The sequence below is a fragment of the Lotus japonicus genome, chromosome 2 (genome assembly GCF_012489685.1).
Source record: "Lotus japonicus ecotype B-129 chromosome 2, LjGifu_v1.2".
Taxonomy (NCBI): domain Eukaryota; kingdom Viridiplantae; phylum Streptophyta; class Magnoliopsida; order Fabales; family Fabaceae; genus Lotus; species Lotus japonicus.
In genome coordinates this window covers 29,234,035-29,250,531 of record NC_080042.1, presented here as the reverse complement: position 1 = coordinate 29,250,531, position 16,497 = coordinate 29,234,035, and the positions used below count along the sequence as shown (strand labels likewise).

At 42.7% G+C, this 16,497-nt stretch overlaps 1 non-coding gene across 1 annotated transcript; it reads left to right on the top strand.

Moving 5' to 3' along the window:
* The first annotated feature begins 15,194 nt into the window (after positions 1–15,194).
* On the top strand, positions 15,195–15,301 carry LOC130741542 (small nucleolar RNA R71). Its single transcript, XR_009020435.1, has one exon. It is a non-coding gene; the product is annotated as a small nucleolar RNA R71 (small nucleolar RNA).
* Positions 15,302–16,497: the final 1,196 nt, after the last annotated feature.

Here is a 16,497-nt window from a genome sequence, read left to right as displayed (position 1 = left end):
TTCAGACTTGTTAGAGCTAGGAATGAGGGAATCCTGCAAAAATTCAGTCCAAACTCTAGCCAGCGGTGTCATATCCTTCCTTCTCACAAAAATGATTTCATCTTCAGCTGCTTCCCAGTCCCGCCCAGGCCTAACAATCACTGCCTTCATGTCTTCCAAGATCTCCGGTGACTTCTCCTCTAAGAGCTCATGATAAGTGGCCTTCTCGGGGAAAAGCTCCTTCTCTTGGTCCTCCGTGAGGAGACCAAGATGCCTGCGAATGACTGCTGGATTGTAGTCAATCACATCTCCCCTGAACCAAGATGAATTCACCGGTGGCCTGGACCTGTCCTCTTGATTGTCACAGTAGGTGTTCGCGTAGAACTCCCTAACCATGACTTCACAAGCAAACGGAATGGGGTTGACCCAATTATTCCACCTCCTAATCTCCATGGCTTCTTGCATGCCCAAGAGCTCTCTCCTTCCCTGTAACACCCCGATTTCGGTGGCGTCACTTTAGTAACCAAACGTAAACTTAATGCGGAAAAAAGAGAATATTTTTTTTTTCGATAATAACTAAGACAAGACTGAATTAAATAAAACCCAACAATAACAATAATCAGAACTAATATACAATATATAAACAGCCCCCGCTGTAGTAGTAACCTCGTCACGAGTAAACCTCCAGTGACGGAAAGAAAAGTGTAACGCCCGAAGGCAAAAGGTACAATCCACAAGAAAGGTTAAGTGTCCGCAACACCATCCCTCAAAATTGAGAACAAGCTGGCCCATCGGCCTGAAGCAAGACCTCCTAAGTCCAACCAACTCTCTGTGATTCTCGTAAAGAACCACACAAAAAGCTATAGGTGGGAACTACCCTGTCCCCAAAGAAAAACAAATGATGTTCAGAGCTAAGACTCTACTCCTACACTAATCCCATCTCGAGGAGCTCACACCAGCACTAAACCTACATGCTAGCATGATCGTCGCCCGAATCTGAATCCAGAACGACCTAGTCTATGTACACCATCCGTCCTCCTCTCGCTACCGCGATGCGCTCCTGTTCCAGCATCTCCACTCTAGTTTCCCCCGAAGGGTGATCCGTCATGAACCAGCCCGCCAAAGACATCTGACAAAGGGCGTTTGTCCGCCAAAGCACACACAGAAGACGCGAGGGTCAACTCCAAAGAATTATGTAAATAATAGCACCAATAGATATAAATAAGATAATAGCCACTTAGGCTTATAACTAGGGATAACATCCTAGGGTTGCATATTTCCACCAAGAATATAACGACTGTAAATCACAGTTAACATGCATCAAGTAGAACTAACAAGTATCAAACACACTCATTAACTATGTCAGTATGCATGTTGCATGAAATGATATGCAGGTTAACCCAGTCAACCAATATGCAATCCGGAACGGATGGACATCAACGGATCAGCCCTTCACCAGCCACGGTGGTGCCATTTTGGCCCGCGTGCCTCTTACACCACACAAAGGTAGTCAGATCAGCCGTAACCCGTAGGTCTGCCATTTCGGTCTGCTACAAGAGACGTTTACAAACGCTCTTTCACGGAAATCCGGGTCTTATGACCATTTTGGAATTCGACGAGGTCCAGAGTACGTCCTGTGTTAATACCCCATTAATGTTGCATGAATGCAGGATGATTAGTCAACCAACGTCTCCGATCTCACTCGACACGTCGCCACGTGTTCTAGGTAAATTAAAGTTTCTAAAAGCTTACCCTAAGGTAAAGTCGATTCTGCGACAAAATACAATAATCATAAAATGAGTGCAACCACTCACGATGACTCTTCGGGTCATCAATGCTCTCACGAAGTCTCATGCTTCAGTGAAGTTTCATGCTCTCACAAGGTCTCACGCCTCAGTGGAGTTCCATGCTTTCCACAAGGTCTCACGCCTCAGTGGAGTATCCCGCATTCACAAGGTCTCACGCCTCAGTGAAGCTTCATGCTGTTCACGAGGACTCACGCCTCAGTGAAGATCCATGCTTTCCACAAGGTCTCACGCCTCAGTGGAGTATCACGCATTCACAAGGTCTCACGCCTCAGTGAAGCTTCATGCTGTTCACGAGGTCTCACGCCTCAGTGAAGATCCATGCTTTCCACAAGGTCTCACGCCTCAGTGGAGTATCACGCATTCACAAGGTCTCACGCCTCAGTGAAGCTTCATGCTGTTCACGAGGTCTCACGCCTCAGTGAAGATCCATGCTTTCCACAAGGTCTCACGCCTCAGTGGAGTATCACGCATTCACAAGGTCTCACGCCTCAGTGAAGCTTCTCGGCTCATCCCTTGGATGGCTAACAAACTGCTCAACGAGCGAAGGAGTACCAGCATACTCAGAACTTACCAAACTCCTCAACACTTGGATCCGACGACACTCCTCGCTTTTCCAAAACTATGATTTGACTTCCAATGCCTTCCTTCGAGGTTGTTATCATTACTTAAAGATTTTGAAGTTATTTAAGGTCTTATGAATTTTCTTTATAAAATAGATTCCATTTTGTCTTATCGCAAGTCTTATACATTTGCAGGATCTCCCAATCCCAAGTCGCTTCCAGAGGATGTCTCGATCCACTAAACAAAATTAAGGCCCGAACCTCGTTCGTCCTATCAAACTTTCTCAAAACTCTCAAAATAAAATCGGCATGACCTGCCCGCTATTCTCACCATTCAGAATCTCAGATTCCAGCACAGAGCATATTTAAATCATCACAATCAACAACATGTCATATATCAATAAATCGCATCATAAACACTTAGCACTTAGCATATAAAGCATGCACCACACATCCTAGATTACCCACATAGCACATAGCATGTAAGACAATCTCAAAAGCATTCAGTAAGTGAATCATCTACATTGTCTGCCGAAGCCTCAGAAAACATTTTCCAATCACACACAATTCCAGTGCATAAACAGTAAACAATGTCGAAACATCGACCCTAAGCATTAACTAGAGATTTAGTGAGAAGCCCTCACCTGTAGATTCTCCAGGATTATCTTCTAACTCTTCCTCACAAGCAAAGCGTTGCTCCTCAGGAAATTCCTCAAAAGTTCCTTTAAAGCAAAGTCACAGAAATACTATCAGAATCTATCGAAAACTAAGCTATCGATACTTACTAAGGTTACACGAAGTAATCTATACTCTAAGGTACGATAATCTAGCGCGAAAGACAAGTTTTCGGAAAAGGAAATTTTCCTCCTCCCCCTTAATAGGGCTCGGCCACTTTGGTTAATTATGGGGCTCGATTTTTCTTCGATCAAACTTGGTTCCTATGCTTTCATAAGCCGTAACTAAGGGTATTCTGAACTCGGAAAAATTATCGGATCAAAAACTGTCGCAGGGGTATTTTGGTCATGATTTTTAACTTAGGATTTTCAAAACTGAAATCCCAAAAATAAAATTTTGCAGGGACGTCACCAACGACGTTTATGTCAACTAATCCTACTAGCACTAAGCTAAGGCGATAGTTTTCAGCCTAAAGGTTGAAGCTTTACTTCAAAAACTCCAAAAATGGGTATTTTAGGCTAAAATTGATTCCGGCGGAATTCCGGCGACATAACGGAAAATCTAACCCGGCAGAAGTGATCTTGGGCACATAAGGAAGAGGTTTAGAATCAGAAATGAAAGATTCAGGATAGTTTTGCAAAAACCCATAAACTATCCACTCAGAAAACTCTACAGAAAAGCTATGGAAAAAGCGATCGGAGGTAAGGATTAGCGACTATACCTCGAAACCTTGAAGCAGCGACTAACGGATCAACGATCAAGCAAGTAATGAAGAAAACTCTTCTTCCTTCTTCCTTGTTGAAGCTCGCGGATTTGAAGAGAGAAAATGGAGGAGAATTTGAGTTTTTCTTCCTTTCTTTGCTATATATAAAGGTTGGAAATTCGCGGGAAAATGAAAGTTTCGCGAATCTGATTTTTACGGCATCATTCTCCGTGAATTAATGGATATGTTTTGGCAAAAGAATTCCAAAACTATAAAGAGGTCTCCTTGTATTTTTGGCAACTAATGCATAGTCGGTATAAAACTATTTTACCCGATAAGTTGCTTTTTGCATCGAATGTCGGAATAGAAAACTTCCTTCGGAAGAAAGATTGAAATCATCAAGAGAAATGGGTGTACGCGTGTAGAATATTCATTTGAAGCTCTGAATAGATAAAGTCTTCATTGTCGAGAAATTCTAGGGTTTTGAAATACCAGGGTTTCGGTTTCGGCAAACTTCCGATGATTGGAATCGGACGTTCGTAGATCCTAGAGTTTCGCCTCGAAACGATTTTGATATATGGAAAAAGAGAAGTTCTAACATTTCTCTGAAGATTTTTGGAATTAACTTCCGTCGTGCCTAAAAGTGAAAATTAGCTATATACTAGGGTTTCTGACCTAGGTTTAAGCGTATAACGATCGTGCTATAACTTTTATCGACTTCGATACGATCCTTTGGCTTTTCCTGAACTTTCTCCTTCATAAATTTATTTCATTTGGTTAACTCTTGTTCAGGTTTCCTTTCACGATACATCAAGCCTAATCGTAAATGGAAATCTCTTCCACTTATTCTAAGCTTAAAAACTTGGGTCTTACATTACTACCCTCCAAAAAGAAAGTTTCGTCCTCGAAACTTAGGGTTCAGTAAAAGCTCTGACTATTGTTCTTGATCTTTTCCTCTAACTCCCCATATGGCATCGTCTGTGTCTTTGTTCCAAATAACTCTTACTAAAGCACTCTGCTTTCCCTTCAATTGTTTCACTATTCTAGTCCCAATGTTGACCAACGGCGTCTCAACAGACATCTCATCTTTCAACTTGCCGAGGTTTAACTTCAATCATCAATGATAACACCACTAAAACTCTTACTCGAATATGATCTCCAGCTTCTGAAGTCAATCTTTACCCTAAGATTCTCATTCCACTTAGCAAAATTTACTCGCTAATCTCTAGCTTGTATCACCGAAATCCATAACGAGTTTCATTCACTCTTAGACTTTAAGCAACTTGTCCAAATATGACAACCTCAAGTGTTCATCTTAATACTAACACTTTCCTTCTTGTAACTTGATTACCATCTTGTCGATAAACTTCTTAATCTCCCAATCAAATTATGACAAACTTCAAGTCCTATACACTTATGACAAGAATTAATAGACTTAAAACCTAAACCTTTTCCAAGTTTGGATCTCTGATGCTCTATAGCTCTCCAACATTTCCTAAAAGAATATTCATCTCTTACAACGACAACTCCTTCCCAAAGAAAATCAATTACTTAACACGAACTTTCCTCCCAAATCCGACTAATCCTCGATCAATTCAAATTCATCTTACACATCCTTCTATCAAAGTCCATATCCAGCTGTGATTCCGAAAATCACCCCCTCAATATTAAGTTGATCAGGCCTAATACATCGAAGGTGAAAATCTAGAAAAAGCCCACTGGAACAGTCAATGAGTTCCTATCATCCAGTGGTCGCAAATACCCTGACGTTAAATCTTCAATGATGTCGCTACGGAACTACACACCCTCGACATCATACGCATACTATCCATAATGAATCTCTATGAAATTCATTCTTCAGCTTCTAGCTTCCTTTTAAACGCATCGGTAGAAGACTACTTTCTAGGCTTAGCGTGTCATTCTAAACCTCGTATAACTTCTATAGCTAAAATACGAGTAACAGTAAAGTAAAGTCATAATAGGCGTAGTAACTATAAGGTCAAAGCGTAAACCATATACGTAAGATAGGTGTGTTTGCACACTCTACAAGAAAAATGGAACATATTATACTAGAATGAGAAAGAATGGTTAGAAAGTTACCATCGTTCTTGCGCTCTCCTCTGACAAACCCCTCAGCTCTCTCACCGTCCATGGTGTAAACTCTTGCTTTAGCCGCAGGACGCTTTCCACGAGCAGTGTTCACGGTTGGCTCCGTCTTGGGTGCTCTGCACTGATCGGCAGTGTGCCCCATTTTGTTACAATTGTAGCATTTGGGCCTCGTGTCGGGACAAGCATTGGCATAGTGCCCCGGCTCCCCACATCTGAAACAGGTCGTCTCCTTCTTCAAAGTCTGATCTCCGGAACCTCCAGCAGCACCCGTCATGGGTCTGTAAGATCCGGAAGTAAATCCTATTCCAGCAGGACGCTGATATGGCCCCCTGCTCTGAAATTTCTCTCGGCTCTGAAAATTTTGAGAGCCCGACCTCATCGGCCCTCCAGTTCCAGCCCGGTTCAACCTCCGGTTCTTCATCAGCTCCACTTCAGTGGCTTTCTCCACCAATGATTGGAATCGCATGATTCCCAGTGGCCTCACTGAGTCCTCAATATCCGGCCTCAGTCCATTAAGGAAACGCTTGCACATGTAGCGCTCGTTCACGTGGTCATGAAAGAATTGGAAATGCTTCGCCAAGGATTCCAGCTTCGAAGCAAATTCCGGTACAGACATGCCTCCCTGACGGAGTGTCAAAAACTGCGCCTCCCTCTCATCCCGGGCACTTGTCGGAAAATACTTTTCCAAGAACGCGGTCCGGAACGAGTTCCAGTGGATCTCTTCATGGTTGGCTTCCATGATTCCCCTGGTGCCCTTCCACCAGTATTCAGCATCTCCTAGCAGAAGATATGTCGCCATGCCCACCTTGGCACCCTCAACAGTTTGCAGAACACCGAAAATCTTCTCGATTTCCTGGATCCAGAGATCCGCTGCGTCTGGATCAGTACCACCAGAGAACTTTGGTGGGTTTTGCCTCCTGAAGTCATTGAGGCCTTTGTTCTGGTCCAGAGTGACTTCCCTCTGGCGCTGATGCTGTTCACGTGCTTCTTCAGTAGCACGCCTCATGGCATTATCGTTTGCCTGCGCTGTTACCGCTTGGGCCATAGTGGCCATCATCTCCGCTAACTGGTTAGTGTTCACCATGTTCTGTTAAGTTAGACAAACAGTTAGTACTCATCATAGGATAGCATTTCCATAACTATACAATATGATTAAGCAATAACTTCAATCAATTTTTTTTTAAGCGAAAAATCGCTTGCAGACAATCAATTTTCACTCTTTGCAGAGTCACACCACCTAGCACAGAAGGCCTATTCCCCAACAACTCCCGAAAGACTCGACCGTGCTCTGATACCACAATGTAACACCCCGATTTCGGTGGCGTCACTTTAGTAACCAAACGTAAACTTAATGAGGAAAAACGTGAATATTTTTTTTTTCGATAATAACTAAGACAAGACTGAATTAAATAAAACCCAACAATAACAATAATCAGAACTAATATACAATATATAAACAGCCCCCGCTGTAGTAGTAACCTCGTCACGAGTAAACCTCCAGTGACGGAAAGAAAAGTGTAACGCCCGAAGGCAAAAGGTACAATCCACAAGAAAGGTTAAGTGTCCGCAACACCATCCCTCAAAATTGAGAACAAGCTGGCCCATCGGCCTGAAGCAAGACCTCCTAAGTCCAACCAACTCTCTGTGATTCTCGTAAAGAACCACACAAAAAGCTATAGGTGGGAAACTACCCTGTCCCCAAAGAAAAACAAATGATGTTCAGAGCTAAGACTCTACTCCTACACTAATCCCATCTCGAGGAGCTCACACCAGCACTAAACCTACATTCTAGCATGATCGTCGCCCGAATCTGAATCCAGAACGACCTAGTCTATGTACACCATCCGTCCTCCTCTCGCTACCGCGATGCGCTCCTGTTCCAGCATCTCCACTCTAGTTTCCCCCGAAGGGCTGATCCGTTGATGTCCATCCGTTCCGGATTGCATATTGGTTGACTGGGTTAACCTGCATATCATTTCATGCAACATGCATACTGACATAGTTAATGAGTGTGTTTGATACTTGTTAGTTCTACTTGATGCATGTTAACTGTGATTTACAGTCGTTATATTCTTGGTGGAAATATGCAACCCTAGGATGTTATCCCTAGTTATAAGCCTAAGTGGCTATTATCTTATTTATATCTATTGGTGCTATTATTTACATAATTCTTTGGAGTTGACCCTCGCGTCTTCTGTGTGTGCTTTGGCGGACAAACACCCTTTGTCAGATGTCTTTGGCGGGCTGGTTCATGACGGATCACCCTTCGGGGGAAACTAGAGTGGAGATGCTGGAACAGGAGCGCATCGCGGTAGCGAGAGGAGGACGGATGGTGTACATAGACTAGGTCGTTCTGGATTCAGATTCGGGCGACGATCATGCTAGCATGTAGGTTTAGTGCTGGTGTGAGCTCCTCGAGATGGGATTAGTGTAGGAGTAGAGTCTTAGCTCTGAACATCATTTGTTTTTCTTTGGGGACAGGGTAGTTTCCCACCTATAGCTTTTTGTGTGGTTCTTTACGAGAATCACAGAGAGTTGGTTGGACTTAGGAGGTCTTGCTTCAGGCCGATGGGCCAGCTTGTTCTCAATTTTGAGGGATGGTGTTGCGGACACTTAACCTTTCTTGTGGATTGTACCTTTTGCCTTCGGGCGTTACACTTTTCTTTCCGTCACTGGAGGTTTACTCGTGACGAGGTTACTACTACAGCGGGGGCTGTTTATATATTGTATATTAGTTCTGATTATTGTTATTGTTGGGTTTTATTTAATTCAGTCTTGTCTTAGTTATTATCGAAAAAAAAAATATTCACGTTTTTCCGCATTAAGTTTACGTTTGGTTACTAAAGTGACGCCACCGAAATCGGGGTGTTACATTGTGGTATCAGAGTACGGTCGAGTCTTTCGGGAGTTGTTGGGGAATAGGCCTTCTGTGCTAGGTGGTGTGACTCTGCAAAGAGTGAAAATTGATTGTCTGCAAGCGATTTTTCGCTTAAATCACCAAGAATATAACGACTGTAAATCACAGTTAACATGCATCAAGTAGAACTAACAAGTATCAAACACACTCATTAACTATGTCAGTATGCATGTTGCATGAAATGATATGCAGGTTAACCCAGTCAACCAATATGCAATCCGGAACGGATGGACATCAACGGATCAGCCCTTCACCAGCCACGGTGGTGCCATTTCGGCCCGCGTGCCTCTTACACCACACAAAGGTAGTCAGATCAGCCGTAACCCGTAGGTCTACCATTTCGGTCTGCTACAAGAGACGTTTACAAACGCTCTTTCACGGAAATCCGGGTCTTATGACCATTTTGGAATCCGACGAGGTCCAGAGTACGTCCTGTGTTAATACCCCATTAATGTTGCATGAATGCAGGATGATTAGTCAACCAACGTCTCCGATCTCACTCGACACGTCGCCACGTGTTCTAGGTAAATTAAAGTTTCTAAAAGCTTACCCTAAGGTAAAGTCGATTCTGCGACAAAATACAATAATCATAAAATGAGTGCAACCACTCACGATGACTCTTCGGGTCATCAATGCTCTCACGAAGTCTCACGCTTCAGTGAAGTTTCATGCTCTCACAAGGTCTCACGCCTCAGTGGAGTTCCATGCTTTCCACAAGGTCTCACGCCTCAGTGGAGTATCCCGCATTCACAAGGTCTCACGCCTCAGTGAAGCTTCATGCTGTTCACGAGGTCTCACGCCTCAGTGAAGATCCATGCTTTCCACAAGGTCTCACGCCTCAGTGGAGTATCACGCATTCACAAGGTCCCACGCCTCAGTGAAGCTTCATGCTGTTCACGAGGTCTCACGCCTCAGTGAAGATCCATGCTTTCCACAAGGTCTCACGCCTCAGTGGAGTATCACGCATTCACAAGGTCTCACGCCTCAGTGAAGCTTCATGCTGTTCACGAGGTCTCACGCCTCAGTGAAGATCCATGCTTTCCACAAGGTCTCACGCCTCAGTGGAGTATCACGCATTCACAAGGTCTCACGCCTCAGTGAAGCTTCTCGGCTCATCCCTTGGATGGCTAACAAACTGCTCAACGAGCGAAGGAGTACCAGCATACTCAGAACTTACCAAACTCCACAACACTTGGATCCGACGACACTCCTCGCTTTTCCAAAACTATGATTTGACTTCCAATGCCTTCCTTCGAGGTTGTTATCATTACTTAAAGATTTTGAAGTTATTTAAGGTCTTATGAATTTTCTTTATAAAATAGATTCCATTTTGTCTTATCGCAAGTCTTATACATTTGCAGGATCTCCCAATCCCAAGTCGCTTCCAGAGGATGTCTCGATCCACTAAACAAAATTAAGGCCCGAACCTCGTTCGTCCTATCAAACTTTCTCAAAACTCTCAAAATAAAATCGGCATGACCTGCCCGCTATTCTCACCATTCAGAATCTCAGATTCCAGCACAGAGCATATTTAAATCATCACAATCAACAACATGTCATATATCAATAAATCGCATCATAAACACTTAGCACTTAGCATATAAAGCATGCACCACACATCCTAGATTACCCACATAGCACATAGCATGTAAGACAATCTCAAAAACATTCAGTAGATGAATCATCTACATTGTCAGCCGAAGCCTCAGAAAACATTTTCCAATCACACACAATTCCAGTGCATAAACAGTAAACAATGTCGAAACATCGACCCTAAGCATTAACTAGAGATTCAGTGAGAAGCCCTCACCTGTAGATTCTCCAGGATTATCTTCTAACTCTTCCTCACAAGCAAAACGTTGCTCCTCAGGAAATTCCTCAAAAGTTCCTTTAAAGCAAAGTCACAGAAATACTATCAGAATCTATCGAAAACTAAGCTATCGATACTTACTAAGGTTACACGAAGTAATCTATACTCTAACGTACGATAATCTAGCGCGAAAGACAAGTTTTCGGAAAAGGAAATTTTCCTCCTCCCCCTTAATAGGGCTCGGCCACTTTGGTTAATTATGGGGCTCGATTTTTCTTCGATCAAACTTGGTTCCTATGCTTTCATAAGCCGTAACTAAGGGTATTCTGAACTCGGAAAAATTATCGGATCAAAAACTGTCGCAGGGGTATTTTGGTCATGATTTTTAACTTAGGATTTTCAAAACTGAAATCCCAAAAATAAAATTTTGCAGGGACGTCACCAACGACGTTTATGTCAACTAATCCTACTAGCACTAAGCTAAGGCGATAGTTTTCAGCCTAAAGGTTGAAGCTTTACTTCAAAAACTCCAAAAATGGGTATTTTAGGCTAAAATTGATTCCGGCGGAATTCCGGCGACATAACGAAAAATCTAACCCGGCAGAAGTGATCTTGGGCACATAAGGAAGAGGTTTAGAATCAGAAATGAAAGATTCAGGATAGTTTTGCAAAAACCCATAAACTATCCACTCAGAAAACTCTACAGAAAAGCTATGGAAAAAGCGATCGGAGGTAAGGATTAGCGACTATACCTCGAAACCTTGAAGCAGCGACTAACGGATCAACGATCAAGCAAGTAATGAAGAAAACTCTTCTTCCTTCTTCCTTGTTGAAGCTCGCGGGTTTGAAGAGAGAAAATGGAGGAGAATTTGAGTTTTTCTTCCTTTCTTTGCTATATATAAAGGTTGGAAATTCGCGGGAAAATGAAAGTTTCGCGAATCTGATTTTTACGGCGTCATTCTCCGTGAATTAATGGATATGTTTTGGCAAAAGAATTCCAAAACTATAAAGAGGTCTCCTTGTATTTTTGGCAACTAATGCATAGTCGGTATAAAACTATTTTACCCGATAAGTTGCTTTTTGCATCGAATGTCGGAATAGAAAACTTCCTTCGGAAGAAAGATTGAAATCATCAAGAGAAATGGGTGTACGCGTGTAGAATATTCATTTGAAGCTCTGAATAGATAAAGTCTTCATTGTCGAGAAATTCTAGGGTTTTGAAATACCAGCGTTTCGGTTTCGGCAAACTTCCGATGATTGGAATCGGACGTTCGTAGATCCTAGAGTTTCGCCTCGAAACGATTTTGATATATGGAAAAAGAGAAGTTCTAACATTTCTCTGAAGATTTTTGGAATTAACTTCCGTCGGGCCTAAAAGTGAAAATTAGCTATATACTAGGGTTTCTGACCTAGGTTTAAGCGTATAACGATCGTGCTATAACTTTTATCGACTTCGATACGATCCTTTGGCTTTTCCTGAACTTTCTCCTTCATAAATTTATTTCATTTGGTAAACTCTTGTTCAGGTTTCCTTTCACGATACATCAAGCCTAATCGTAAATGGAAATCTCTTCCACTTATTCTAAGCTTAAAAACTTGGGTCTTACATTCCCTCCCGATACAAAACTCCTCGCTCCTTCACACACTCCTTGTGTGCTAGGTAAGCTCGGTAAAACTCCTCCTTAATCGCTGATAGGAAGCGGGAGCGATCAAAACTCCGGGAGGTGGAGGAAGAAGCTGCAGCTCTTGTGTTGGTTCTTGCTCTTTTCACAGGCATCTGCAAAGTTGTTAGCCCATACACAAGCCACAAACGTTAGAAATGTTAGTTCAAACAAAGAAATGAGAGGAAAAACTTTGTACAAAAGCAAAAATAGAACAACCCAAGAGCACCCAACAAGTTTCTTAGTGATTTTGGCAAAGAAAGAAAGACTACCACAAGCACTTGCCAAAAATCGACTAAGAGAACCCATTGAGGCTTTCTATCAAACACCTAATAAGCAAAAGCTAAACTAAACTAATCCACAAAATCCTAACTACCCATTCCTCACAAACTCACAACCCCTTCCTAATTAAGCACAAAATCAACCCAATATGAACATACACAACCAAACCCAACTTGCACTAGCACAAATTCACTCACCCTTACCCAAAAGGAGCATGCATTGCAAAACTCAAGCTATGATGAAGGAAAGTGGAAAATGGAACTTACCTTGACTTGAGAGTGAGTGGGTGCAAGTGGAATAGACTTGATGCAATGCAGAACTTTGAAGCAAAAGGAAGAGCTAATGTGTGTGCAAGTGAGAAATGAGAAGTGGAAATGGGGTATGGAGAGAGTGGGCTGCGTTTTTTATGGGAGAATGGGAGTTAAGAGTGGGAAAATGAAAGGTTGGGGTTTTAAAACCCAAAATCTGGCAGAAACAACGTAATGGAGCGCTCGAGCGCTCGTGGGGAACGCTCAGGCGCTCGTGCCAGATACAGAGGCAGTGCCTCTGCCACTAATTGGCGCCTAGGCGCCCATGAATTGGCGCCTAGGCGCTCAACCCAGTTTTTTCACAAAATTTTTATTTTTTTTTTTTTGAAATTAAACACCTAAAATACTACAAAATTAAAAGATAGAAAATAACAAAATTAAAAGAATGGGTTGTCTCCCAGTTAGCCCTAGGTTATAGTCCTAGGTGGACTCTCCTTCCGATGGTATTAGGAAGGAAATTCCTTTCCATTGATTAACTTACCACAAGTGCAAGGAAGAAACCTTGTACAAAACCTCTGGAGTAAATCCTCCCATGAGGCAATGTCCTCTTGCTCATCAAACCAAGCTCTAGCCTCCCTCGTCAAAGAATGAGGGAAGAGCTTAATCTTCACTTCATCACTTGAAACACCCTCAATCTTAGCAAGGGTGCTAGCTTGGGTAAACTTCACCAAATGAGCGTGCAAGTTCTCGTACTCGGACCCCCCATTCTTGTTACCATTAACAAGCTTGATGAGAGCCGGATGGAACTCATCGATTTGGGCATTAACTTTGGGGGTCTCTTCGGAAACCTTTGACCTGCTTCTAATCACATCACAGACAAAGTCATTGTCATGGTTAGTCTCAATCATAGGATTAAAAACAGAAAACCGTACCTTTTCCTTACCAACACGGAGAATGAGGTGACCCTTGTCAACGTCAATCTTAGCTCTACCAGTAGCTAAGAAAGGTCGACCAAGAATGAGAGGAATCTTCTCATCCTCCTCCATATCAAGCACAACAAAATCCACGGGGAACACATACTTGTCCACCCGCACCATTACATCCTCCACAATCCCATATGGAGTCTTGAGGGATCGATCCGCCATTTGCAAGGAGAGCATGGTTGGAGTAACCTCTCCTAGGTTAAGCCTTTCAAACATGGTGAGCGGCATCAAATTGATGCTCGCTCCAAGATCACACAAGGCTTCCACATCCGCCATGCCTTCAATTTCTACCGGAATAGTGAAACTTCTGGGGTCCCTTCTTTTCTTAGGCATCTTCCGCTGCAAATGGCACTACATTCCTCCGTCATCAGCACCGTCTCATCTACTCCCTTCAATCTTCTTCTCTTATGCAGAATATCCTTCATAAACTTAGCATATATAGGCATTTGTTCCAAAGCATCGGCAAAAGGAATACTAATGTGGAGCTTTTTGAAAACATCAACAAATTTTGAAAACTTTTTATCTAAGCTCTTCTTAGCCAAAGCTTTAGGGAACGGAACCTTGCTAGTTTCAGGAGTAAGATCAACTTCCTCTCTCACCTTAATAGGCACAACTACTTCTCCTTCCACTCTATCCTCTCTCTTTTCTCCCTCTGTTTTTTTCTTCAACTCACTCATCACTCTCCCACTTCTAGTGGCTACAACAGAGGCATTTTCTTGCTTAGGATTGGGGATAGTGTCGGAAGGAAATTTACCTTGAGGTCTCTCGGCTATTTGCTTGGCCAGCTGGCCAAATTGATTCTCAAGATTCTTGATAGCCGCCTCTTGATTCTTGTAATTATTCTCCGTCCGGTTGATGAAAGTTTCCACCAACTCTTCTAAGCTCTTCTTGGAACCACCACCTTCACCTTCTCCTCGCTCTTGAGGTTGTCTTGAGCTTTGGCCTTGAAATCCTTGGCTAGGAAATTGTCTTTGAAAGCCAATTCCTTGCCCATTATTACCTTGCCTCCAAGAAAAAATTGGGGTGATTCCTCCATCCTGGATTGTAAGTATTTGAAAATGGGTCATTCCGAGCTTGACCCATAGCCTTCACTTCCTCCTCCGGTCTAGTCTCTGTGCATTCTTCGCTGTCATGTGGCCCTCCACAAGTCACACACTCCACCTTGGCAACTCGACCACCAATCTTGGTTGTCTTCATTTGATTTTGAATCTCATTCATTTGCTTGGAGAGTTGCTTGTTGGAGGCCATAAGTTGATCATAAGCTTCAACCTCAAGGACTCCTCTTCGGGCTTGGCGATCATTACTAGAGTTCATGGCTCTTATAGCCATCTTCTCAATCAGCTCATACCCCACTTGTGGAAGTAAGGCATCGAACTCTCCACTTGAAGCTGCATCCAAACCAAACCTCGAAGAATATTGGAGACCATCATAGAACTTTGCTACTTGCTCAGCTTGAGTAAGGTTATGTTGAGGACACCTCCTCAAGAGCTTCTTGAACCTCTCCCAAGCTTCATAGAGATTCTCATCGGTGGATTGAGTAAAAGTCATGATGTCATTCTTGAGCTTTCTCAAGAGGGCTCTTGGAACAAACCTTGTGGTGAACTTCTCAGCCAAGTCTTCCCAAGATGTAATGCTCCCTTGGGGCTGAGAATTCAACCACTCTTCAGCAGTATCCCTCAATGAAAAAGGGAATAAACTCAAGCGGATGGTGTCCGCTGAAACATTCTGAACTCTGTAGGTGTTGCAATTGCGGATAAACCGCTCCATGTGTGCATGAGGATCTTCAAGAGCACCTCCACCATACTGATTTTGGCTCACCAAATTAATGAATGCCGGCCTCAGCTCAAAATTTCCCGTGCCATCGGGGAAAACTATGCTGCCCGGATAATCGTAGCTCATGGCAGCCGAGGTGAGGTCTCTGAGAGAACGATTGGCATTCTCCAATTCTTGCTCTTGAAGTCTTTGAGCGAGAGCCTCATTCACTCTTTCTTCAATGTGGGCTTGCATCTCCTCTTCCATCATTTGAGCAGCCATGGCTTCAAGCCTTTGTTGGGCTCGACGACGGCGAAGAGTACGTTCAGGCTCCGGATCAAACAGCAATGGATCCGTGCCAAGCCTACTATGCATAAACTAAAATCACAAAAACAGAGAAAAGGTTAGTAACACCTATTCAATGCAATGCTTAGTAAAACAAACAAACAAACTCCCTAACTTAAACCGAAAACCACAAACAATCCCCGGCAACGGCGCCAAAAACTTGTTGGTCAATTCGCAAGTGTACGAATACCTCCGGGTTTTAAAATATCGAACCACAGGGATTGTGAGTGAGAATTGTTGATTTAAACCTAAAGTTTGCAAGTTCTTAAAACAGTAAAATTTAGAAATTGATTTTGGTTGATTGTGACAAAAGATTTGCAAAAGAGCAATGTTGAAAATGATGTAAATAACAATTGATGGAAAATTGCCTTGGGTTGCTGATCATCTAATCCATTTCAGTCCACCTATCCTATGCATGTGAATCCTTGATTAAACTCTTGTTGTTATAGCCTATGTACTTACTAGTTGATTCCTCACAAAAGTAATTCTCTCAAATTGAAAGATAAGCCCAATTCCTTGTGTACTTAAACATTCAAAAGAGGTATGATAGCATGGTTAATCAGGCCAACAAAACCCTACCCTCACTCTATTCCTAGAAGCAAGTATAGAAGGATCTATTCCAATTCATGTCCCTAAATCATAACAAATATCCATTTGATTATAAT